This window comes from Sorex fumeus, unplaced genomic scaffold (genome assembly GCF_029834395.1).
Source record: "Sorex fumeus unplaced genomic scaffold, SorFum_2.1 ptg000002l, whole genome shotgun sequence".
In the NCBI taxonomy this organism is placed as follows: Eukaryota; Metazoa; Chordata; class Mammalia; order Eulipotyphla; family Soricidae; genus Sorex; species Sorex fumeus.
This window is the reverse complement of record NW_026606059.1, coordinates 20,074,426-20,102,229: the sequence shown is the minus strand read 5'-3', so window position 1 is coordinate 20,102,229 and position 27,804 is coordinate 20,074,426. Positions and strand designations below refer to the sequence as shown.

Sequence of the window (27,804 nt, the reverse complement as noted above, 5' to 3'; positions counted from 1 at the left end):
CTCCCCTGCCCCCTGCTCCCTGAACTTCATCAGATGTGCCCATTATTTTTCTGTACCATCCAGATGACCCAGTTCCAGGTCATTCCAACAAATGACCAAAAGATGAATTTAGAAACCACAATGTTCCCTCGGCCTGTTTATCTCTCAGTAGCAATATAGTTACTGTGAAGCGAAGAAGTTAAAAAGCCAAGAACAGGACCTTGCTAAGGCTCCAGATATTGGTTAGTGCAGATTACCTGTATTTGAAGTAGAATGCTCAACAAAAATGCCTAGAGAATGTTACTCTATTTCTTTTCTTTTTTTCTCTCTTGGCCACACTTGGCCCTGCTCAGAGCTTATTCATAATTCCGCACTCAGAGATCACTCCTGGAGGGGCTCCGAGGGCCATGTCAGGGTGAGGGATCAGACTCGAGTCTACCGCACACAAGGTAAGAGCCTTAGCCACTTTAAGATCTCTCCGGCCTTCTTTATTTCCATTAGTGAGTGGAGACCAAAAACACCTTCTTGTGGCTTTCAGAACATCCCTTCTGATGCATATACTCTCAAACATCCTCACAGGAGAGCCAGAAAGATCACTGGATAAGCGAGCACAAACTTTGCATGTGTGAGTTTGATTCCCAGTACCTCACGCTTCCCTGAACTCCACTACGAATGACCCCTGAGCACTCCCGGGTATGTCCCCCTAGCAAAACAAAACCAAAAACATTGACTTGTGCACATTCAAGGAAATAATTAACATTCGAAGATTTTCCACATGGGGAGCAATTTCACCATATTCATAATGTGGAATGCAGTCCAATGACCCCAGTCGATCGGGAAGAATTTAGTATTTCTAGAGAGTGACCAGGGATGTAGTGACCCCTCAGCAACTCTGCCCTTTCTCTGGTCATGTAAGCACGCACAAGGACGAAGCAAGATTAACGGGCCACGGAGATGAACAAATGGTTGGAACACATGTAGAATTCCCAGGTAAAATGCCCAACACTGCATGGTCCCCTAAACACCACCAGGAGTGACCTCCTGAACATTCATCTGGGATTAATCCCTGAGCACAACTAAATATGACCCCCCAAAACTGGAAAAAAAATAATAAGTAAAACAAGACTAGTGAGCCCTCCAAGCATTGGGTATAAACTTGAGACAGGCCAAAAATTACCACGCAAATAACAGTTTAATTCAGTATTTTTAACATAGAAAAAAGTTAATGATGAAGACAGTATCAATTTTTTACTAGCCTCATTATTACTGGTTTTGCCTTTCAACACTGGTTCCAGAATGGCATGTGTTTCTATAGCTGTACTACTGAGCTCGTCTTTAAATGTCTGCTATTTGGTCCATCACAGATTACTTTCATTTCTAAGACTGCTGTATGATTACTTATTCTGGTTTTGGAGATTCTGAGTGCCCTTCAATTCCGACACCCTTAGGCTGTGCTTTCCAGCTGTTCAGCGCACACAGGTCTGCCCATCTGCCTCCAGGCTGCAGCTCTGGGCTTTCCGAGTCTCCCGGGCAACCAGTTTCTACAGAGGGGAAGGTTTGCCTCTCTTCCTGCTCTTTCCCCCATCCACAGGCCCCTGCTTCCCACCTCCCCACCATGACTGACATGTGGTGCAGTTGCAGCAGCCATGTGGCACCCTGTCCTGCCCACATAAGGTACCAGGCAGTGAGGACAGACTTAGCCCAAGGAGAGGAAGAACAGAGAATCACCACAAGATTCATTAAGCAGCTAGCACTTTAGCAAACCGAAGAGAAGTTCTGCAAATCAATGACAGAAGGAACGCATCCGTAAAAGGTCCAAAGACCTCTGCTCCAAGGCATGCTGGATAGTAACTGTGTAGTGGTCGTGAATCATTGGCAATGGCAAGGAATCACTCGTCTCCTAGCACCAAAACAGTCCCTCACTGAAAGGTGGTGACAAAACTGGCCAAGACAAACAGCAACGCACACGTTCAAAAGCTATAAGGCAGAGCAGCAAGCATTACTGTCTGGCCTCTAAAACAGGGAGCGGAGAGAGGAGGCAACGTTCAATGAAACGATCGTTTCTGATGGGCTCCACTGAAACACAGTTCAACAGACCGCACAGGTGATGCGGTATGATGGAAGCCCGGTCCCATCACTCCCCAGCTCTGAGTCCCCTCCCGGATGCCTCCTGGCTGCAAGACAGAGTTTATATGGGCTACAGGGACCCACTGTCTTGCACGGGCACCTCTTACTCCAAATCCACTCAGCTCAACCTGTGGACGAGGTGTCCACACACAGTCAGAAACCATCAAGAGGGGTCCCCTGTGCTTGCAATCTTGGCACACTTGCAGATTAGGTGAAGGATCATTAGACAAGAGTACAGAACAGCACACACAGAGCAATCATGACTGGCATTATAAGAACCATAACAGTTTTTTTATGCTTTGCGGCTCAAAACTCTCAAAGAAGTTGTCCAAGTAAAACAGACCACCCCTCTTCCAACCCCACCCCCAAAAAAAGTCAGAAGATAAACCATGTGTTAAGTAACAAATATTATTTCATGCTTTTAAAACACAATTATGGCATGGGTTCCATATTTACAACAGTGTCAACATTTATGGCTTTAATGTGCAAAGCTGCCCCATCTCACCATCGGTGTCTAAGAGTCTTGACCAATGTCCCTGGGTCACCCCAATGCACCTCTTCCTCCTACCTCCACTTCCAGCCCTGCGTCAGTCACAGTTTTGTAATCCGGAGTTTGCTTTCTTGTGTGCTTTTTAATAGACAGTATTTTGAAAGTCTAACAAAGTAGGAAATGTAGCATCTCATGACTAGTATTTTTTTGTTTTGATTTTCACAAAGTTGTTCAGTCATACAATGTTCAAACACCCATCCCTTCAGCGGCGCACATTTCTCAACACCAATGTCCCCAGCTAATGATATATTTTTGTGTAGTTTCACTTCTAAAAAAAAAATCAAAGGATTTCAACTTTCCTCGATTACAGGAGAAAATAAATGTTACCTAAAGGAAAAAAAAAATTATGGTTGTCCCAGGATTTCAGGATCTTGAAAATGATCAGATTTTAGATTATTTGCAGGTTCTGCTTTTTTCGCCATAGCCTGTAGATGGCAGCAAATTATCAGTGTTAAAATGTTTAAAAATTATTTTTAAAAAAAAAGGTTTAAAAATTATTCCTCCTCTCCCATCCCCACCCCAGATCCTGAAAATGAACTGGGGGGTCGGGGTGGGGGGGGAGGGGTCGGGAATATATTAAAAAATAAACACAAAGGAAGAACACTGTGTTCTTAATAACTGTGTTCTTAAAAATGTAGTAACTATTTAGCAAAACTATTAATAACCATACTCAGCGCTGAGTGCATTCTATTTATACCCAAATCTGAGCTATGCCATCCAAATATAGTCATTCGCCAGCAACACTTCTGTGAGTTGGGGTCACTAACTCCATCCGGAAATGAGGAAACTGAGGCTCACAGAGGTAAGTAACTCGAACGCCTGCAAATGCAATAGCATGGGGAATTTGAAACGAAACAATCTGATTTGGAAGCACAGGATTTCCAAAAAAAAAAACACAAAAAGACCAGTGTAGGGCGCTGATGGATCATATTTAGAAGATGCACTGTAGCACTGTCCTCCCATTGTTCATTGATTTGCTCAAGTGGGCACCAGTAAGTAACGTCTCCATTGTGAGATTTGTTGTTACTGTTTTTGGCATATCGAATACACCACAGGGAGCTTGCCAGGCTCTGCCGTGTGGGTGGGGTACTCTCGGTAGCTTGCCGGGCTCTCCCAGAAGGCTGCAGGAATCAAACCCGGGTCGGCTGCGTGCAAGGCAAACACCCTACCCCTGTGCTATCACTCCATCCCGTGTTTAGAAGATACCTAAAAATAACAATAAATAAGATTCTGTGCAAGGAACCAGGGAGCCTAGTTCCAAGTCATCTCTTCAATTCCAATGGCATCCTTTTCCCACACCTGGGAGTCCTCGGCCTGCACCCTGTTTTTCTTAGATGTATTCCATTTCCCTCTATTCAGTAAGACCCCTAGTGTTTACTGAAGAGGTAGTCTGGTTTGGGGAAAGGGTATCAATTTTATTCTCAACATAAAAGTTGGAGAATGGGATGTGTAAAAGTTTAGGTGACTTAAAACAAGGTTTTAATGTTGTCATTTGTTCTAATATATTCAAGTCAAATGTGATGGAAAGCTGATGAGAAAAAGGAAAAAATTACTAAGATTTATTGAAGAATAACATACTATCCATAGACATGAGATTCACATGCTATCTCATCACTCACACACACACACACACACACACACACACACACGCACGCACGCACACACCCTTATAACCACACCTAATGAGCAGTAGAGAATTTGTTCTTGATAGGAAAATGAGGCCCCGGCACGTCAGTAATTAGCCCAGACTCAGAGATCACAGCCCAGGTATTTGATTCTAAACTGTTGCTCCTTCACACCTTTTCTTCAAAAAAAAAAAAAATTACTGAGGAAGAAAGTAAGGCACAAGACCAATTTTTTCTCTACAGGAACCTTTTCAAGGGGGGGGGGGGGGCGGGGGGGAGGGAGTGTTACGTTTTTATCTTTCCATCTCAGTACCCAGAAAGCCCAAGGAGGGGAAAGCAGTAGATTCTGATGCAAATTCTTACATCACCGCCAGAACAAATGTAAATAAATGTTTTACTTGAACTGATTTATTGGTGCAGGTTTTAGGCAAACTGCTTTCTGTTCTCTTTGCTTTCTCAAGCATAGCCACGCATTCATTCGCTGCACACTCCCAGGAAGGAAACAAGGCCTCCTTTATACAAACTGAGAACCCACTTCCAACTGGAAGTGTGCCACGCTCAGGGGGGTGTGAATGCCTCTCTGCCCCTCCACTCCCTGCCCCCATATCGAGGCACCCACCTACACAGTTCTCGCTCTCTTTTTTTTTTTTTTTTTTTTTGCTTTTTGGGTCACACCCGGCGAAGCACAGGGGTTACTCCTGGCTCAAGCACTCAGGAGTTACTCCTGGAGGTGCTCAGGGGTCCACATGGAAAGCTGGGAATCGAACCTGGGTCGGCCGCGTGCCAAGGCAAATGCCCTACCCGCTGTGCTACTGCTCCAGCCCCTACACAGTTCTCTCTTCCCTTCAGCTCTTTTGTCTTGGACCTTTCTCTCCAGTTAAATGCAAGAGTTTCCCTTCTGGACTTTGCAGGAGCATCCAATGGAAGCCCTTCTGGTCACTTTCATGTCATTGCAGACCCAGAAAGAACCTGGGGTCACTAATCCAAACACTTCGTTGTATCAGTTGTGTGTTGGGGCTGCAGCTGGTTGTTGTACTCGAGGTTTACTCCTAGCTCCGTGCTCAGGAGTCACTCTTGGTGCTCAGGAGACGACATACCACCGGGGTGAAGCAATGGTCCTGGTGCTACTGGGCTCTCCTTGAACCATCAGGCCCCACTGACTGAGAACTGCCAGGAGTGGCCCCCAAGTCCCCTGAACACTTCTTGGGGCTCCCCGCCCCCCCCCCCAAGCTTTGGTGAAATGAGTGGGCTTGGAAATAAGAATTGTTCAGAAACAGAAAATAGCATGGGCAAAGACGTTGGGGGAAAAAAAAACAGCATCATATGGAAAGAGATGGTAGAGGTGATTGTACAAAATGGTGCGTGTACTTGAATTTGGGACTTAAAGAGTTAGTACAGCAAGTGTCCTTATATGAGTATCACAGTACAAAGTGAAAGGGTAAAATAAGTGGGAAAGCTGGTTTCTTTTAAAGAAACACATAGCAGAACCTAAGAGTAGAACGAGGGAGAGGGTGGAGTGCTACGTCCCTCCCTGCGGAAGCTGCAGATTGGAAAATGGAAAAGCAAGATAAGCACCTTAACCGGCACACAAACCTCCCAGACCTCTGACATGTCATTTATAGGTGTCTCATATCTCTTTTTTTTTCTTTTTGGGTCACACCCGGCAATGCTCAGGGGTTACTCCTGACTTTGCACTCAGGAATCACTCCTGGCGGTGCTTGGGGGACCATATGGGATGCTGGGAATCGAACCCGGGTCAGCCGCATGCAAGGCAAACGCCCTACCTGCTGTGCTATTGCTCCAGCCCAGTGTCTCATATCTCAAAGGATTTTTCTATACCTGTAAACTCAAGTCCTGCCTCTGATACAGTAGCTTATTGATGATTCTCCTGAGCTTACATATAACCTGCTCAGCTGATGAACAGCACTGAATTCCAGACCTCTGCATTTAGCTGAGAACAAAATCGTGTGCCTGCACACAGCAGATACTCAGAAAAACTAAATAAAAGGATTCTAGACACAGCTGAGTCAGAGGGAGAGAGAAGATTTCAGTTTGCCTTCACTGTGTACCTTGTCTCTTGGGCTTTTGGTTCTCTGTGTTTCATTTCCACTTCACTGCATCCACCTGCATAGGTTTCTCTATTTTGAAAGTACCTTCTTAAAATGTCCCTTCTCTAAAGAAACACTGATTCTATCTCATATATCAATCTGTCCAAAAAGTATTCCTACCTGGCGGTCTGTCACCAAGCTTTATGTTAGAGAAATATGTAGCACCGCACTGTCCGCCTGTTGTTCATCGATTTGCTCGAGCAGGCACCAGTAACGCTCTCACAACAAACTGGGAGACTTGCTGTTACTGTTTTTGGCATATCGAATACATCACGGGTAGCTTGTCAAGCTTTGCCGTGCGGGCGAGATATTCTCGGTAGCTTCCTGGGCTCTCTGAGAAGGGCGGAGAAATTGAACCCAGGTCGGCCGCATGCAAGGCAAACGCCCGACCCGCTGTGCTATCGCTCCAGTCCAGAGAAATATGTACAGTGGCAAAATATACCACAGTGAGCAGATGAAGCACAAATGGTGCTATAGAAGAAAGAATATAGTACCAGCTTCTCCCAGAAAATTCCATTATGAGATGGGAAATACACCATAGAGGAGTTAAAGTTATCTGCTAATAAGTTTGAATGCAACAAAAAATTTAGTAAAATTTAGTCCTAGAAGTTTCTCTGGAAAATGAATCCATTTGTTCGGTCTCATACAATCTTCAATGGCCGTGAGATTCAGAATAGGAATAAGAACCTTCAGTCCCAAAGACTTCTACTTAAGTATAAACAAGAGTAACTAGAGCTCCCCCCTTTTTTAACCTAGAGACGCAAAAGAGCTATAGCCCACGGTATAAAGTAACTTTCACATTAGTATCCAAAATGTTCACTAGCTATTTTCCTCTTACAAGTCTGGGTTTGGGCATTCTATGCTGTGCCTTTTACTTTTGTTTCAGGAGTAACAAAATCCCAGGACATAAGGGAAGACTACAAAGAGGCCTCCACACCTGATGAGGTTCCCCTGAACAGCCTCCAGAAATGAAGGACCTTCCCAACTGTCGGAGGATGTTCATATTCAGCTAGATAACTCTTGGCAAAAGCAGGGAGGACTTCCTGTGTTATCACCCCATGTGGCATCCAGTCTTTCCTCATACCCAGTGGCAATAACCAAACCCACACAAGCGGCCAAATGTCCAAGATGAGTCCCACTGCACCACGCTGAAAAGCAAAGATTGGAGGCAAAAGGAGCTACTGATAGCTGCCGTTTGACATGGATTATCCTCAGTAGAGATTCAGCTCATGGGCCGTGAAAACTCTTCCCCAAGGCTGTGATTAGTTCACATCTGCCCATGGCAAGAACTTTGTTAAAGAATCTTAGGATGGGGTCAGAACGGTAGTACAGCAGGGAAGGGTACTTGCCGTGCACGCAGCCTCAGTCTGATCTCTGGGACCCCATACGGCTCTCCGAGCCTGCCAGGAGTGACCCCTGAGTGCAGAGCCAGGAGTCAGCCCTTAGCACCCCAGGTGTAGCCACAAAATAAAAACAAACAAGAAATCCTAAAAACACACCTTAGGGGAAAATATGAGCAGATGGTTTGCAGTTGAGACAGCGAAGACTAACAAACCTGAAGAGACTGGACTCACTCCAGGTGAGGGAAGACCCAGGAATCTAAGAGACTGGGGAGCCTGGAGAGAGGAGAGAGCATGAGGGGAGACGAGGAAGAGAATGAAAAGGACGAAGAAAATGCTCTACATCATTAATCATCAGGGAGATGCAGATCAAAACCACAATGAGATACCATCTCACACCTCAGAGACTGGCCCAAATTCAAAAGAACAAAAGCAACCGATGCTGGCGTGGATGTGGCGAGAAAGGGACACTCCTTCACTGTTGGTGGGAATGTCCACTGGTTCAGCCCTTCTGGAAAACAGTATGGACGATTCTCAAAAAATTAGAAATTGAGCTCCCATTTGACCCAGCAATACCACTCCTGGGAATATATCCCAGAGAGGCAAAAATGTATAGTCGAAGTGACATCTGCACTTGTTTGTTCATTGCAGCCCTCTTTACAATAGCCAGAAACTGGAAGAAACCTGAATGCCCAAGAACAGATGACTGGTTAAAGAAACTTTGGTACATCTACACAATGGAGTACTATGTAGCTCTTAGAAAAGATGAAGTCATGAAATTTACATACAAGTGGTACAATATGGAAAGTATCATGCTAAGCGAAATGAGTCAGAAAGAGAGGGATAGACATAGAAAGATTGCATTCATCTGGGGGATATAAAGTAACAAAGTATGAGATTAATACCCAAGAATAGCTGAGATCAGCACCAGGAGGATTACTCCATAACTTAGAGGCCAGCCGGGTATCCTAGAAGAAAGGGCTATTCAGATAGAGAAGGGAGCACCAAATAAAGGATGTTTGGAGGATCCTCCCAGGAGGGGAGATGCATGTCGAAAGTAGACTATGGACTGAACATGATTGCCACTCAATGCCTCTTTTGCAGACCACAACACCCAAAAGGAGAGAGAGAACACAGGGGATTGCCCTGCCACAGAGACGGGGGGATGGGGGGATGGGGGTGGGAGGGATATTATCCATGGTGGTGGAAAATGGGCACTGGTGGAGGGATGGGTATCTGATCATTGTATAATTGAAACCAAAGCACAAAAAATTGTAAATCTACAACTTTAAAAAAAATAAAATAAAATAAAGGGGGAAAAAAAAAAAAACACAAGGAAGAATAACAAGCAGTTAGGAGACAGGCATCTGGTATGCCTGTAGGCACCGGCCTTACAAGTGGCCAGCCCAGGTTCAGTTTCCCAGGGACCTCTGAGTAGTAGCAGGAGTGACCCCTGATCACAGAACCAGGAGTAAGCCCTGAGCACTGCCAGGTAGGGCCCCCAAATAAAAACAAACAGCCCCCCAAAAAAGCAGGATAGGAAGTAGGTAGCATTAAGACAAATACGGAAAAGGTAGTTAATATATACCAGAAAAGCCCAAGAGAGACACTAGGTCTCAATTCTGAAAGCAAGATCTGAAACAGTGCTCACCTTCCTACCGCAGAAGAGGGTTTTTTTTTTGTTTTGTTTTTATTCTAAAATGTCAAATCATTTATTTTTATATAGGAAAAGTTGAGCAGGAAGGAAAACCTGAAAAAGCAAAATACAGTAGGATTTTCAACTTCTTTACTTATTACCTCCAAATATTTCTAAACTAGTCTGTAATTCTCTTTCTTCTTTAAAAATAATGTGTGTTGGGGCTGGAGTGATAGCACAGCGGGTAGGGTGTTTGCCTGGCATGCGGCTGACCCGGGTTCGAGTCCCAGCATCTCATATGGTCCCCTGAGCACTGCCAGGAGTGATTCCTGAGTGCAAAACCAGGAGTAACTCCTGAGTATCGCCAAGTGTGACCCGAAAAGCAAAATAATAATAATAATAATAAGGTAAAAAGGTAAAGGCCCTCCCGTTGATGGTCGATTTGCTCGAGCGGGCCCAGTAACGTCTCCATTGGAGACTTTGTTGTTACTGTGTCTGGCATATCGAATACTCTCGGTAGCTTGCCGGGCTCTCCGAGAGGGGCGGAGGAATCGAACTCGGGTCGGCCATGTTGGCCGCGTGTAAGGCGAACGCCCTACCCGCTGTGCTATCGCTCCAGCCCAATAATAATAATAATAATAATAATAATAATAATAATGTGTGCACAGTCTTAAATTACTTCAGAGTCTCTCTCCCGCCAAGCCCCACCAAAATGTAAAACTAACTGGAGCAATCCATAAGAGAGAGAAAAAAGGTCAACCCAGGGAAAATATGGGGATCCCCAAAGAGGAAGGCAGTTTCTTCTGTCCTTGAGTCCTTCTGTTTCAGGGATAAGGAGCTTTACTTGGCCCTTCAATTCTGCTTTGCTCTTTACTTTGTAAGTCAAAGGCAGATTTGCTTCTTAAGACCTTTAGAAGACAGCAGAGTAGGGAGAACGTTGATTTACGCCTCCTACGATCACAGCCAAACTACACCAATAGTTGGACTAACCTACACAGAAACTGACTTAAAACCCCAACCAAACAAGTCACTACAGCAAGGAACAAGAGTGACATTGAAAAAAGGGAGGCCCCAATGAGACCCTGAGTCACCGCCCACGAACGGCCTCTCTGGCTCCTGATCAAGCTGCTTAATGGCCATGATCCCAGAGACTCAGAAACAAATCTCCTCGAAACCCAACGGCTTCTGGCAGAAATGCGTCCAGACCCCACAGTAGGTTACTGTCGCCAGGCCACCCCAGGGGGGAAAGGGTGCTGTCCCTCTGCCTGCTCCCCCTTGGCGGCTTGGTGGCAGCCATCCTCCAGAGGCCATTAGACAGTCAGGCTTAGGCCCTCAGTGATGAGACACGCAGGGCCTCAAAGGATGGGGGTGGAGCTGGCCCTTTCCTCCCCACCCCAATGAGAGTCCAAATCACCGCCCACAAACAGTCTTTCTAGCTCCTGATCAAGCTGCTTAACGGCCATGATCCAAGAGACTCAGGAACAAATCTCGGAACCCAGCAGGTTTTGGCAGAAATCACTCCAGACTTAACTGTTAAAATTTCAAAATTCCAAAATCGCGTGGCCACTACTGCAGCCACACGACATCATATGTTATTCATAATCGGCAATAGAAAACAAATTGTCTAATGTTGCCTTTTCAGCAGATCTGAGTGTTGTGGTAAAATCCCAAATAATAATAGTGGGTCTGGTGTCAAAATATTGAATATGATCAAAGTAGAGAAAGAGTAATGTGGAAATTATCTGCCCCACAGGTAGGGGAAGGGTGTGGGAGGAGGGGTATACTGGGGTTTTTGGTGGTGGAAAATGGGCACTGGTGAAGCGATGGGTGTTTCATTGTATGACTGAGATTTAAACCCGAAAGCTTTGTAACTGCTCTCATGGTGATTCAATAAATAAAACCGAATTTTATTTATTGAAATAAAAGTGGAATTTTATTTATTGAAATGAAAAAAGTAAGGTGGAATTCATGCCCAATTCAATCAGCCTAATCAATGGCTGAATAAATAGCAATACTCCTACATTAAAAAAAAAAAAAGAATGAATAAAGGAGGCACTCTTGCCAAGAAGAAAACAGGGTAAGGCAACAAACTGTGATCAGCAAGAGATCTTGAAGGTGCAGGACTTTACCAGGGATGGAGGGTTCGAGAGGGAATGCGCTGGGTACCCAGCACAGCATCCCTGAAATGGAAGGGGAGAGATTGCAGTGTATGAACATGGCTGAGAATCCCTGGAAAGTGCCATTTGATGACCTCCCACACCATTAGCAGAGCTGGTGGAATGGCACACTGAAACACAGTCCTCAGGTTAACACAGATCTTGAAGGCAGATCCTTGAGATGAGACCCATCTACCCGTGGCAAACAGCTCAGCCGGCTGGGATTAACAATTATGATGGGGCTGATTTCTGGCAGAAAAACAGAATGCCAGTCCACAGAGAACTTCTAGAAGAAAGTCACAGCTCCAGCAACAGAGAGCAGCCAGAGAAAAGCTAGCTAGCTAGCAAGGGGCCCACAGCCAGGGGTGCTCCCTTGCTGGTGTATAGGGGAGGTGGTGTTGAAGAGAGGGAAGTGTTTGTTATTTGAAGAAACAGTACTTGGGAACTTCCGCCATGGCACAGGAAAGGAGTTAGACAACCAGATGCAGGAAGCGCAAAGTGATCCAAGCAAATTAAATGCAAAAAGATATGTATCAAGACACATAACTAAAATTTCACAAGTGAAAAAAAATAGAGAGATTTCAAATTATTAAAGTCCCCATAACACTGTCTTCTGACTTCTCCATAGGCCAAAAGGAGCAACACAATTTACACAAAATACTGAATGGAAAAATCTCGCAAAGAACACTCTCCCCAACTAGATTTGAAGGAAGAGTAAAGTGCGGCAGAATTCAAACAAGATGGAATTCATCATCACTAAACTACCACCCCAGGGACATAAAGTAACAAAATAGGAGATTAATACCCAAGAATAGCCGAGATCAGTATCAGGAGGATTACTCCATGGCTTAGAGGCCAGCCAGGCATGCTAGGGGAAAGGGCAGCTCAGATAGAGAACGGAGCACCAAATAAAGGGTGTTGGGAGGATCCTCCCAGGATGGGAGATGCATGTTGAAAGTAGACTATGGACCGAACATGATTGCCACTCAATGCCTCTTTTGCAGACCACAATACCCAAAAGGAGAAAGAGAAAACAAAAGGGAATGCCCTGCCACAGAGGCAGGGTAGGGTAGGGGGGTGGGGGGTGGGAGGGAGACTGGGACCTGTGGTGGTGGGAAATGGGCACTGGTGGAGGGATGGGTATTTGATCATTGTATAATCGAAACCCAAGCACAAAAATTTGTAAGTCTACAACTGTACCTCATGGTGTTTCACTAATAAAAATATAAAAAAATAAAAAAATTAAAAAACTACCACCCCAGGTAAATACTTATAGGACTTTTAATAGAAAAAGAAACTCTATTGGGAGTGGCAAAGTAACCAAAAATATAAACATATAGAAGATAATAAAAAATAATGAGGATTGTTGTTTTAATGTCCACTTGAGGAGGTTAGAGAACTTTAGATAGAAGCACTGCATTTTTCAGTTCTAAAATACGCAACTTTTTTGTTTGCTTTTGGGCCACACCCAGTGTTTAGTTCTGGTGGGCTCAGGAGAGCATATGGAATACCAGGGAACAAATCTGGGTCAGCACCTTACCTGCCACACTATCTTTCCAGCTTTAAAACATATTATTTGGTTTTTAAAAAGAATTTATCTAAGACCAAAAAATAACCTTGAAAATCATGAAAATCAAGAAATGAGTAACCCTTCCCCAAGAGAATGACGCACGCAGAGAAGGGATGAAGAAGGGTAACAGAATAAAAACAGCTGCGAGTCAAGGAATTTCAGGGGAATTTTCTGTGTTCTAGAGTTTTAAATCTGACAACATGAAACTACAGTGAGAGATTTTTTTAATGGCTTCTCTTTCTTGAACTTGAAGATTTAAGAACTAAAATATTTATTTATTTATTTTTAATCAGACCACATCTTTTTGCTGTAGCACTGTACTCCCGTTGTTCATCGATTTACTCCAGTGTGGGCACCAGTTACGTCTCCATTGTGAGACTTGTTGTTACTGTTTTTGGCATATGAATGTGGCCGCATTTGCAGCCGCGCGGCATCTTATTATCTCATTTTTCCTTTGGAGAACCCGGCAGGCTACCGAAATTATCCTACCCACACGGCAGAGTGTGGCAAACTTCCCGTGTCATACTCAATATGCCAAATACCAGTAACAGTGATAGGTCTCATTCTCCTAACCCTGAAAGAGCATTGAATATGGCTCTTTTAAAATCTCAGGGCTGGGAAGAAGGACACGTTACCTGTGCCTGCTCAAGGCAATTGATGAACAACAGGACGATCATGACTGTTGGCATATCAAATACGCCACGGGTAGCTTGCCAGGCTCTGCTGTGCGGGCAGAATACTCTCGGTAGCTTGCCGGGTTTTCCGAGAGGGGCAGAGGAATCAAACCCAGGTCAGTCATGTGCAAGGCAAAAGCCCTAGCCGCTGTGCTCCAGTCCAAAACAGCATATAAAAAAGAAAATTCAGAGAATATCACACCAAGACAAGGTTGGTTCTGTTTCACAAAATTCTGTTTCTGTTATTTATATTTGTATTTATGAGCACAATGGGTCCTGAAGGAGAAGATATTTCTGGGTGTGGTTTGGTGATACCAAGAAACTTCAAAAGATCTGATAACCTCCTTGATCCAGTGACTGGACCTCATCCTATCCTTTACTCAGACTGCTGCTAAAGAATGTTCTGCCCATAGAATATATCTTTCTTCTTTTCTCTTTCTCTCTCTTTCTTTCTTTCCTTCCTTCTTTCTCTTTCTTCTTCCTTTCTCTCTCTTTCTCTTTCTTCCTCTCTTTCTCTCTTTTTGTGTGAAGAAAGTTTTCATTGAAAATTTTTTTGTGTGAAGCAAGAAAGCTTTTATTGAAACTTATTTAGAAATATGTGAGGGGAGAGAAAAAGAGATGTACAGGCTTGGAGGAGAACACAGGCTTCTCCAGAGTGGAAACAGGCCAACAAAAACAATGACAAGCAAAACACGTGTTCACGGGTTTGAAGAGCAAGTCTATATCTCATTTTTCTTTTGTGGCATTTTGGATAAATATTAAATACCATCGGTGTTTCCAACTCTGCTGAGAATGGGTTTCCTCTTCTTTTGAGGGGGCTTTCTCTATCCTCAGTGTTGCTTAAAAGTTTTTACAGTGAGAAGGACCAAAATGAAAGCTTCTTACAGGAAAGATAATGCTCGAGCCTGAGCTGTCTCCCTGGCCCAGGAATACAATGATTTATGTTGCTGTTTTTGTGTATTACTTGTCTAATGACTAAGAAAATGCAGCGGCCAGAAGCTACCTACACTCTGAATTGTATCTCAAGCGTTTCCATCCAAAGACACAAAACAGAGAACACTGGATTCATTTCATCCACACATCCTGCTAGCTGTTGGAACAGAAGCATAGGTTTCTCCTGCCTCCACTTATTAATTACTATCCCACATCTCTTTTTATTTGCTTGTTTTAGAATAACTGTGTTCTTGCTCTAATTTCCTTATAGAGATTTCTGTTTGTTTTAATGCTCTGTTTCCCCCTTTGTAAAATTTAAGCAAACTATTACATCTAAACGTCATGGGGTTTTAGCTGCTGTTCATCTGGTTGCTTTTCAGCTTCGTTTTTTGATTTCATGAGTCCCAATTCCTACACCCTGCGGGGGAAGATAACCGGGAAAAGGGAGAGGAGTAAGAACAGAGACGAATGTGGAAGGAAAGGGAAATAAGCAGCACAGCACAGATGCTCTGGAAATCGCCAGCCCTGGTGCACTAACCATCCAGATGGGCGTGGGCCCCCACACCCAGAACCCTTTCCCTCAGGCTTGGCTCTGACATCCAGCTCTAATGTTCTTGAACCGCTCTAGGGACAGAACGTCCTGACCCTGCACCAGGCTGTCTCCACCGGGACGCCTGGGAGGTGGGGCGGCTTGAATTTCCCTCCCCGCCCCAGCAGAACCCCAGCAGCCAAAAACCTCCGGAACCCAACCGCACAGCCCTGCTCAAGGCTGCTCTCCACAGGCTCGGATGACCCCCACCCATGAGGGAACCTGCAGAAAAACCCAGGTATGCGGGACCCGTGACTGAGATCTCCAAGCTCACCCGGAATGGGGCAGGGCCTCCTTCCCCCAAGTCCCCAGTTTTCCAGTAGCTTGGCAGTCACACCCACAAACTGCCCCCGGTGCCATATAATCTCGTAAACAGCCAAGATCCAGAGACTGTGAAATAAAGTTCCAGGAAGAGAGAGACAGAGAATGGACTGGAGCATGTTTCCACATGTGTGGCCACGTGACCTCTTATACTCTAGCCCACTGATGTACCAAAAGTAGCACACATTTGTTTGGGCTTAACATACATGCTCGGAATCTCTGATTCACGGGCTTAAATGGCTCCAGGATGAAATACAACAATCTTCACACGCTTTCCTCTTATGGTAGTGGGAAGGTGCACGGTGGTTGGATTGGTGTTTGAATATTACCTGTAATGAACTGTTGCGTACAAGATTGTAAAAATAATTATTTTTTAAAAAGGAAATGCTCTAGAGATACACAGGACTTAAAAACTGGGGTGGATGAGGCATATATTCTCGACCAGGGGATATATGGCTTTGGTGGCTGCCAGAATATTCCAAGAGGGCGGCTACAGGTGAGAATTCTATAAATAGGAGGCCACGGCATGAGACCAAGACCCAACTAAAAGAACGGCAGGGGGTTGGAGGGAACCACAGCAAGGAAACCAGGTCAGAAGTAGGCCAGTCAGAAAGAAAAGGTGAGAGGGGCTGGAGAGACAGTACAGCCGGAAGGATGCCTGCCTTGCACACAGCTGACCGACATCCTAACCCCAGCACATCCCATATGGTCCCGAGCCTACCAGGAGTAATTCCTGAGTTGCAGAGACAGGAGAAACCCTTGAGCATTTCTGGGTGTGACGCCCCAAAACCAAAAAAAGAGATTAAAAATAATAATAATAATAATAATAATGATGGATGAGAAACACTTGAGGAATCAGAGGGGATCCACTTATGACAATTTAAAGTGGGTCACAGAGGTAGGGGAAGGAGTGAGAAGCTTCTCAATCCATGTCCCCAAGCAGACACTTAACTCTCTTACCAGCACCTTTAGTGCTTCCAGGACCAGTCCAACCTGTCATTTTGACCATTTCTGCCTTCCTGGAACCTGAACTGCATGCCCCAAAGTGGTTGCGAATTGCACCCCAGTTAGGTGAATATTACTTTACCTTGCCAGTTCTCTCTTGTCAGCAAACATAAAATCTCAAATACTTCATGTTAGGTTTCCTGCTCTATGTATCCTTACTTTCTAAATTACCATAACAAATGTACAAAGGTACTGAACATGACCTACTTGTGATGAGGAAAATAAAAGTAACTTCTAGGAAAATCTGCTTCCTCCTCTGGCAAGTCACAGAGGAGGTCATCTAAGAATCTGCAAGTGTCAGCTGTACAATAAAGCCTGGTGGTGCGCCCTGGTGTTACTCAGCCACAAGGTGCCACCCTCGCAGAGCTCCTGGAACTGGGGAACAATCTCCAACAATCTGTTGTTGCTGTTGTTTGGGGGCCACAACGGAAGTGCTCAGGGGCTGTTCGTGGCTCTCTGCAGTGCTCAGGGGTCCAGATGGGATCCATCGTTCTTGAACAAGGCAAATGAGAACAATCTTGGAAGGGCACCTCGGAAAGTGTGACTGGTTCCAAAGCTCCAGCGATTTGAATCTTTCCTTTCAAACAAGACTCACCCAGCTCTTTCTTTATGTGGTTCTTAGTATTCCAGAAAAAAAAAAAAGTAAGCAAAATCCATATCCTCCCTTAGTAGGCTCTGGAACTTCAGCCCGCACTTCCGGTTCTTAACCCCTTTGCTCCTGAAGTACTCCCGGGTCTTGACAGAGCCTGGCACTGGGTCTCACGATGCACTTCGCAGGCAGACCAGCAAGGAGGGCGCTAAAGAGAATATTCCAACTTAACTTTTAAATGGAAACTGGTAAGTTGGTTTGTGGGCCACATCTGAAAGAGCTCAGGGCTCACCCCTAGCTCTGTGCTCAGCGATCATTCCCGGCTAGGTTCAGGGAATCATATGTGATGCCCGAGAGCAAATCCAGATCAGCTACATCCAAGACAAGAACCTTAATCCCTCTATATCTCTCCAGCCCCTCAACTCTATGTCAATTAAAACGTCTACATACAACATTCTCATATGAAAATAACACTTCTAAATAAAAGTTTTAAGGTGCCTGAACTTTAAACAAAGTTCACTTTTTATTTAGGTTGAAATCGGCTACACAAAACTTTTCCTTCAAAACTAACAGCAGCTTCTCTCCTGGAAGGGAGCATAACATGACACACGCCATAACCATGCCACCGGACCCCACGCCAGGCTGTTTCACTCGGGGCACCCCGGAGGGGGCCGGGTGAGACCCCTCCCGCCCCAAGGGACCTGGATCTGGCAGCCGAAAACCTCCAGAACTCAACTGCCACCATGCTCAAGGCTGCTATCCACACGCTAGGGCTGAGCCTCACCCACAAATGAACCTATTCCTGGACACTTCATACCACACACCCCGCTCCACTCCAAGAGTACCGCACCACATTTGATGGGGTTCAAAGTAGGAGGCGACCAATCTTACAGAGGAATTTTTTTTAACAGAACTATATTTAAAAAAGCACACAAGGCTCAACCTTTAACAACATGCCAGTTATCTCTTACAGAAGGGCTCAATGGTCCCTGGGTGAAATACAACAATCTTCACACTCTTTCCTCTAAGGAAACTTTTTTGGAACATTTTTTCAGCGACTTTTCATAATAAACAATACAAAATAAATGATTTCAGTTCTGATTTGGGGTAGGGGTTGGGGTTCAGAATGGAAACATCCGAAATAGGGTGGTGGGAAGGTGTAATGGTGGTGGAATTAATGTGCGAATATTAAATGTAATCAAATATTGTGAACTACTTTAAAAATTTTTTTAAACCTCCAAATAAAATCTATTTTACTTCAAAAAAAAAAAAAGAGCCAGCAATACTTTTATATTATTCCTAGGGGGAAAAAAGCAACATTTCTTGTAAGATTTTCCGGTTTTGCTTATAAATCAAGAAGACACAGAAAATCTAGTCATGGGGGGGGGGGGGAAAAAAGACAATAGACAAACTGATTTGCTCCAGGGCTTCTGACTCAGTCTTGGTCATATAACAGGAAGTTTCAACATACACCCACTAAGAGTTTATGCTGATTCAACAGCAACAGCCAGTGGAACAACAATGGCAGGCTAGAGTCCATCCGAACTAAAATTTGTTCCTTTAAGTTCATTTGATAAGAGATGAAAACCACTCAGCTCTGTGCTAGAAAATCTCATACAATTCTCTCTAAATTTTTTTCACTGTCCATTACAGGCTCAATAACAATATTTAGAACCTCGGGGCTGGAGCGATAGTATAGCAGGTAGGGCATTTGCCTTGCACACGGCTGACCCGGGTTCGATTCCCATCATCCCATATGGTCCCCTGAGTACTGCCAGGAGTAATTCCTGAGTGCAGAGCCAGGAGTAACTCCCGTACATCGCCAGGTGTGACCAAAAAGAAAGAAAGAAAGAAAGAAAAAAAACCTACTAGTCATAAGCCTCCTTGTAACATGTTTATAAAACGTTAAAATAACATTTTAAAAATAGTATTTTACATTTGAGTGGCTGGAAACTTCAGCAGAGAGAACTCTGAGTGCAAAAAAGTGAGCCCGGTTTGAAGACAAAAAAAAAAAAAAATCACAAGAGACCAGGAATGAAGGCCCTCAGATTCCTCCCTAGTCCAATAATTCAGGGTGACTGAGAAGAAATCCACTGCTAATAAAGACAGCACCATCTTTAGAAACTCAGTTCCCAGTATGTATGCCTTTTAAATATTTAATGAACCATCTCTATGTTTGGAATCGAACTAGTTTCAAATCAGCAATACTCTAGAACATTCCCCATCCCCGCCCCTCCCCCCCAAAAATTGCTGAGGTCCTAGAAAGTATATTTTTATGGTCGGAGGCACTCCCAGTAGTGCTCAGGAGACCGTGCAGAGCCACTTTTGAATCTGGAGCTCACACATGCACTATCTGCCTCAATACTAATTATTTTATTTTATCTCATGGCGGGGGGGGGGGGTGATAAAGAACACCCAATGGTGCTTGGCAGTCATTTCCAGCTTGCTCAAAGAGGTCCATGCAGTGATTGGCACCAAACCCGGGGCTCGAGCCCTTTAAGCCACCTCCCTGGTCCCAATACTAATAACTTTGTTTTTTTTTTTTTTTTTGGTTTTTGGGTCACACCCGGCGATGCACAGGGGCTACTCCTGGCTTTGTACTCAGGAATTACTCCTGGCGGTGCTCGGGGGACCATATGGGATGCTGGGAATCAAACCCGGTCTGCCGTGTGCAAAGCAAACACCCTACCCGCTGTGCTATTGCTCCAGCCCCTACTAATAATTTTCAAGCCAGGAAAACCCTGACTTGTGTCCGGGTTCTATGACAGTACACACGACTGTAAGGAAATTAGCCGTTACCCCATTTCTGAAGAGTAGGTGATCCAGGCGGAGACCAATTTCCACTGGGAGACAAGTAGAGGTAGTTTTTGTTCACTCCTTTGTCGAAATCAAACGGGGACTGGTAATCCTCATAGAAATCCATCTCTCTCTGATCCATTCCAGACAAAAGCCGAGGGCATGCTGTCAGAACCGCCCGCAGTCTTCACTCAGACGCTGCCCCGAACGGACTCCCCTGCTCACCGGAGCACGCAGCCTCCTTGCAGAAGCCCACCCCGGGGTCCAGAGGCTTCTGGACCCAGGCCGAGCATTTCCTTGTAGAAGCCCTCACGCACGCACTCCCGCCAGGCGGGCCTGCTTAATAAATGACTTCTCCCCAAGCAACCTTATTCACCAGCTGCCGTTCAATTTGGTCAACAAGGAACAAGTGGGCAGGGAAACTGTAAACAAAGGAGGGCCAGGTCCTGCAATCTCGCCCAGATGTACCAACAATTCGAGCAAACGCCAGAAGCTGGCAGAGTGACAAGAAACCACAATTTATTTTTTGAACCCGTCAGCTGACCACACCTCTACCCGCACAGACTTAATCTTCTAGGACAAGGAGGGATTACTAGCCAGTAATCCCCTTGCAAATGCCATCTGGGGCGACTTTTTTTCCACCAGAGATTTGAGCAGCTTTCCGAGAGCCAAGCTTCCTCCTGCTTTGAGCGAACAACTTTCTAAGTATAACCTGGGATCGAAATAAAGCGAACCAGCCTATATTCTGACTCGAGCTGAGGTGGTGTCTGGCTGAGTGTCCAGAAAGGTCTCATAGGACTTCTCTTTCCCTTTCCTTTCCTGGAAAGATGGTGTTGCTGTTGCCAGTACTGCAAAGAACTAACTCCTGGAAATAAAATGGCCCACGGATTCCTGCACCTTCTTTAAGGCTCTGCAGTAAACCTCGTGCGCCCGGACACATGGGAAGAATGTGGTACATTCAAGCACTGCAAAGTGTCTGGGCCCCAGTTCACCTGTGAATCAAATTTCTAAGTTACCTAGAGGGTTGTGGTTTTTTTTGTTGTTTGTTTTTTTGTTTTGACATAGCTAAGATCCTGTCAGTGCTAACCAGGATCTGTGAACACACCTGCGGGTCCGCTGTTTTTGCAGGTGTGGCTCAGTTACTATGGAGAGGTAAAAGTCCAGCCGACCCCCCCACCTCTCTCGTGGGCAAGGGGCGGTCACGGCACACTGGTTCCACCTTTTCAAGTCTACTTGATCAAAAGGCAACTCAAAGACTCTCTGGATTAGAAGCAAAACTGAAACCTCACCTATTTTAAGCTTTAAGAAGAAAACTGTCTAGTGGATAAAATACCTGCATAGCCAGAGGGCCTATATTCAACCCGATTCCAAGATTCCTTTATTATTATTTCATTTTCTGCTGCACTCTATTCTTTTTTTTTCTTTTTGGGTCACACCCGGCGATGCTCAGGGGTTACTCCTGGCTCTGCACTCAGGAATTACTCCTGGCGGTGCTCAGGGGACCATATGGGATGCTGGGGATCAAACCTGGGTCGGCCGCGTACAAGCCCTAACCACTGTGCTATCTATCACTCCAGCCCCAGCTGCACTCTTTTTAGTAAATCTTTGTCTAATTAAAGATTCTACAGAGTTCATGTTTAACAACAATCTGTGGTTTTCCCCTCAAAGATGCCAAAATTGACACAACTCTAAATGCTGCCGTCGCTAGTTAGAAACAGAATACGTGGTTTCCATTATTATTATTATTATTATTATTACTATTATTTGAAAGAGCAAACAAATTGTTTTGGGTTCTTGAAATCCACAGCATCTTCAAGGCTTCGCAGTTCTGCCCCTGGACCAGAGAGCGGCTCTTGGAGCTCTAAATCTGATGATACAACAGCAGGAAGAGAAGGCATTCTCCACACTCAGTGGTCCTGTTACCGCCCTAAGTCTTCAAAGGCGTTTCATTCAGGCAACGTGTGTGTCTCCTTCAAAATCCCTCTGCTCGATTCGGGGATTCCCTAATGCACCGAGATTAGGAGGTGAGGCCTCTTGAGAGGCAGATTCAGAAGCGCTCAGAGACTGGGCCCCCAGATGGGGGTCTGTGTCCTTGTCAGCTTCAGCGACGACGAGGCTGGGGTTCCTGTTCCTCCCTGGAAGAGTGAGAGGTGCCAGCCGTCCACCCGCCTGAGAAAGGGCTCTCGCCGGGATTTCCAACTTGCCAGCCTTCAGAACCCAGAGCTCATCTCACCCACTCCGTCTCCGAGAACCAGGCCACCCACACCGACACATTCTGTGCACCCACTGCCACGGGCATCCCAGGAACCTGCCCAAGGGCAACCACATGCAGGCTCCCGGCTCTGAACAGGGCCTCGCTCCCTTTTGAAGTCGTTCTTCTTCCCAGACCCACAGCGACGCCTCGTCTGCTCTGAAGCCCTCTCCCTGCTCTGCAATCCTCTCCAGCCAGAGCGCACAACTGCACCTGAGTGTCACCCTCCTGCCACCATGTACTACCCCAAGCAGGACAGCCACCCCCTGGGGTCTGGGCATGAGGTGGGCGAATCCTGGCTCAGGCAGGCGCTGCTTTATTTAGAAATACGGGGCTTTCTTTGCTAGCCCTTCTTCCTTGAGACTTTCTTTTATTCACTCTCAATAGTGGAAAAATTAACAGATAAAAAGTGAACGTCTGAAAGGGCAGTTCAGATAGAGAAGGGAGCACCAAATAAAGGATGTTTGGAGGATCCTCCCAGGAGGGGAGATGCATGTCGAAAGTAGACTATGGACTGAACATGTTTGCCACTCAATGCCTCTTTTGCAGACCACAACACCCAAAAGGAGAGAGAGAACACAGGGGATTGCCCTGCCACAGAGACAGGGGGGATGGGGGGATGGGGGTGGGAGGGATATTATCCATGGTGGTGGAAAATGGGCACTGGTGGAGGGATGGGTATCTGATCATTGTATAATTGAAACCAAAGCACAAAAAATTGTAAATCTACAACTTTAAAAAAAATAAAATAAAATAAAGGGAAAAAAAAAAGCGAACGTCTAGGGTTGGAGCAATAGCATAGCGGGTAGGGTGTTTGCCTTACATGTGGCCAACCCAGGTTCGAGTCCCAGCATCCCATACGGTCCCCTGAGCACCGCCAGGTGTGATTCCTGAGTGCAGAGCCAGGAGTAACCTCTGTGCATTGCCAGGTGTGACCCAAAAAGCAAAAAAAAAAAAAAAAGTGAACATCTATATTCACTCAACCCGTGTAGGTACGATGTGGAAAAGTACCAGAACATCGGGCCCGAAGAGCTCTCGGGTCAGGCTGGGTGTAGGAACAGGGAGAACAGAGGCAGGAGGAACACATGCTCTTTGAACATGATGGCAATGGCAGCGGACCCCAGACTCACATCTTAAGTAGAAAGGAACTGGAGCTATTAAAAAAAAAATGGAATCCACCTTGAAAGCAGGTTATTAAGAATCTTGGGTCGAAACCAACGTGCAGAAAGCCCACTGAGAAATATCTGAGACAAACAGAAATAGGATAAAGTGTTTCAGGAAGAAGCCTCTAGAAAGGTGAGAGACTGCAGCACAGTACACTGAGGCTGAAAAAGAAGGGGCTTAAAAAAGAATTCACTGGCACCATCCACACAAAAGGAAAAGAAGCTTTGGTATCAGAGGTAGCTCCTGAGAGAGGGTATGTGAGGAGGGAGGAGGGGAGAGGAGGGGAGAGGAGGGAAGGGGATGGAGGGAAGAAGAAGGGAAGGGAGAAAGAGGAAGGGAGGGGAAGACAGGGGAGGGGAGGGGAAGGGGATGGGAGGGGAAGGGGATGGGAGGAGGAGGGAAGGGAAGAGGAGGAGAGGGTAGGAGGGTAGGGGAAGACAGAGAGGGGAAGGTAGGAGGGGAGGGGAGGGAAAGACAGGGAGGGGAGGAAGAGGGAGGGGGAGGGGAGGAATGAAGAGTAGGAGGGAAGAGGAGAAGAGGGAAGGAGAAGGGAGGGGAGGGGAAGGGAGGGGAGGGGAGGGTCGGACAGACACAAGATCTGGTCCTATTCTACGCGACCTCCCACAAGCGTGTTCCAAAAGTAATTACAAGCCAGGGGGGCCCAAAGAGACAGGGCAATATTAAGGCACTGGCCTCAATGCAGCTGACCCCGGTCTGATCCCAGTTCCACGTCGTCCCCAGCACCTCAGGACACAGCCCTGGGGGCCCCCAGAGCAGCAGCAGAGCGGCCCGTGTCACGGCAGCACCACAGGCGCAGGCAGTGCTGCCTCCTCTGGCCCGCACACTCAAGCCCTGGTGGGTATTGGCGGGGCGCGGCCCGGAGCCCCCAGCTCCACCTGTGTGGCCCGCCAGAGGGTCAATGTGCATCCAACAACACACGGTTCTTCTCAAGACGTCCTGGTTTCTAAATACATTCTCCCAGGGACAAGAGTTGAGATGCTTGCAGGCGGCCCACCTGGGTTTGATCCTCTGCACTACATGAGGTCCCAGGAAGAAGCACTGACAACAGTGACCTCTGAGCACAGAGCCGGGAGTAAGCCCTGAGTACTGGCACTGTGGCCCCGTTTGGACTGCAACATCGCCCAGCCACCCCCGAGTATGGCCACACCATGCACTCGCCAAACCTGACCTCCCTGTGTTTTGAAAGGATCCTAAATCTAACCTGAAGCATTTCTTCGGGGCGGCTGAAGTTACCTAAATATTTAGATATTACCTAAATATTACCTAAATATCTCTTTTGCTGATGGCTCTGCCTGTGAAATTCCTTTCAATTATCAAACTATTCAGCAAGTCATCAGTGAACGAGATACACACAAGAGAAGATCGTCGTATTCACGGGAGAAATAAAGGCAAATGCCTACGAAAATGGGTCTCAGATCATGGAAAACTTGGCAAGTATCAACATGAAGATATAAAGATTGTATTTTACAGGGGGAAAAAATATTCCTTCCTCAGTGAACAAAGCAGATTCTAAAACTATCCTGTGTGACGCAGTCAGCCCTGACGTGCTCCCGAACACCACATGGCCCCAACCCTCACAGCTGCGGTCCTGGGGCACCCAGGCACCGCCCAGGTGCTCTGAGTAATTCCCAGCACACAGCAGGTCCCAAACACTGAACCACCAAAGGGCAAAACAAACAAACGGAAAGGAGTGGGTAGCCGGGGCCATTCTGAGAGTATGATGACACTAAAACTAGCACTGCTAGGTGTGGTGAAGTTCTTGCACACAGGTGTGAATGTATACTCCTGAAGTTGCAGAGTATTGTGAACCAATGATATATATCAATAAAAATTTGTTTTGAAAAGAGTGCTGGGAGGATCCTCCCAGGATGGGAGATGCATGCTGAAAGTAGACTATAGACCAAACATGATTGCCACTCAATGCCTCTTTTGCAAACCACAGCACCCAAAAGGAGAGAGAGAACAAAAGGGAATGCCCTGCCACAGAGGAAGGGTGGGATGGGGGGGATGGAGGGTGGGAGGGATACTGGGATCAGTGGTGGTGGAGAATGGGTACTGGTGGAAGGATAGGTACTCGATCACTGTATAACTGAAACCCAAGCACAAAAATTTGTAAGTCTACAACTGTACCCCATGGTGTTTCACCAATAAAATTTTTTTAAATTAAAAAAAAAAACAGAAAAAAAACTTGTTTTAAAACTTAATAAAAAAGTACTGTGCAACTTGTAACTATTATAATCAAAAGGAAGGAAGGAAGGAAGGAAGGAAGGAAGGAAGGAAGGAAGGAAGGAAGGAAGGAAGGAAAGAAGGGAGGGAGGGGGGGAGGGAGAGAGAGAGAGAGAGAGAGAGAGAGAGAGAGAGAGAGAGAGAGAGAGAGACCATGTCATACAAACCCAGAGAAGTGCCCATACAGTGTCAGCAGAGGGAGCCCGAGGGCAGCTCAGGCGTCGGGGAAGTCCAGCCCGTAAGGCGCATGGCACAGCATTGAGCCAAGAAATGACTCATGTTATTGTGGATGGAAATACAGTAAGTACAAATTACTAGAAAGAATATTGTTTCTACCTGCCTATTAATATGTCACTCAAATGTGATACTTCCTAATTTTAGCAGGCACTTAAAGGATTAGATGATATATACATGCTAGCAACACACACAAACATGTACTTGGCAGGACCTGGAAGGTTACACAGACGCCGGGGTTACCCAGACACCTGGCACAGCAACCCAGCAGCCTCCTCTAGGGGTGGACGGGTACCCAGCTGGCCACACACGGGACACCGCGACTGGACACTCATTCACACCAACGAATCATGAGTCATGGAAAACCAGAACACAGGAGTCTATGAGACAGGTCTTTTACCAGGCAACTGTCAATAGGTAACAGGGCGTTGGCTTGCTTGGCTGGAGATTATTCCAGCTGTGTCTTTGAGATTCTTTCTAGAGATGGACATCTGAATTGTACACAGAGTATTTGCCCAGCCCTCTGTGGATGGGTTCTATCCAATCTGTTGGAGATCTGACTAGAACAAAAATTGGATTCCCCAGGCTGGAGCCATAGCACAGCGGGTAGGGTGTTTGCCTTGCACACGGCCGACATGGCCAACCTGGGTTCGATTCCTCCACCCCTCTTGGAGAGTCGGGCAAGCTACTGAGAGTATCTCGCCCGCATGGCAAAGCCTGGCAAGCTGTGATGTATTCCATATGCCAAACACAGTAACAAGTCTCACAATTTGTTATGAGATATTACTGGTGCCCGCTCGAGCAAATCGATGCACAATGGGAGGACAGTGCTACAGTGTAAAAAATACAAAGGTGTATATATACACATAATATACAAATTTGTGTATTTATATAGTGCACCTCTACACAGGCAAGGGGACTTTATATTTTTCTGTGAGAAATGATTTTTCAATATTAAAGAACAAGAACTGCACTTACAATTAGAATGAGACTTCACCCCTGGTCAACATGCCTTCAAACTAATTTTCCAGCTGAGCCTTTAGCTGGGAAGTCAGAACCCGCTAAGAAATCTCAAGAGTGTCTAAACTCTTTCAGCGGGGAGATGGCTTCCAGGCTATACAGATGCCACTTTCCTGTCACTCTCTCACACGGAAGAGGTTCCACGAGCACTTCAACACATGTTTAGAAGAGACCTTGCTACTCAGGATTACCTAGATACTTACACCATAAGATTTTTCACATTAGAAATAAAAGCTTAACTTAAAATTTTAGGGTCTCACCTCACACTGATGGACGAGGGTTTTTTGTTTTTTAATAACAGACTCAGGTAAAAGTTCTCTCACCACCTGGAGAACATGTGATGCCTACAGATCCTGACTCAAAGGATCTGGAATGGGCCCAAGTCTGTCTCCTGGATGAACGCCAACTGACTCCCAACGCTGACTTAGCAGCTGCCAGGTCCGTCTGCCTTTGGAGAAGGCAGATTAAGCAAATTCCAAATACTTGCCTTTGTACAGGGCCCGAGCACTTTCTAGATATTTATGTCTGATAATAAAAGAAAGATTGGCCAAAGCCAGGTTTTATTGGCCAGGAGATGTGCGTGGGGTTCTATTTTCTTGATACTATTACAGTTCAGAACCAGCAGGTTAGACAGGAGATTAAAAACTGGCTATGTGACAATGGGATTGTGTAGACATTTTCCTGCCTTTTTCAGAAGGATAATGACTTACCGTATGTGTTATAATATAAAGAGTCTGGAATCAAGGAATAAAAGCGGATTTAGGAGTACGGTAATCTGGTGAGATTATTATAAGATAAAAGACTGTCAACCAACCTAAATGTTTCTAATTTGCTGAGTTTAAAGAGGACACTAGGGATGGACAAATAGAACCTGTCAGAATCCTGAAGGG

The 27,804-nt window shown here is 45.7% G+C and overlaps 1 protein-coding gene across 5 annotated transcripts in view; it reads right to left on the bottom strand.

The window, feature by feature from the left end:
* The window catches only part of TPD52 (tumor protein D52), a 118,257-nt gene that overhangs the window by 27,835 nt on the left and 62,618 nt on the right, over positions 1-27,804 (bottom strand). The window lies entirely within an intron of this gene.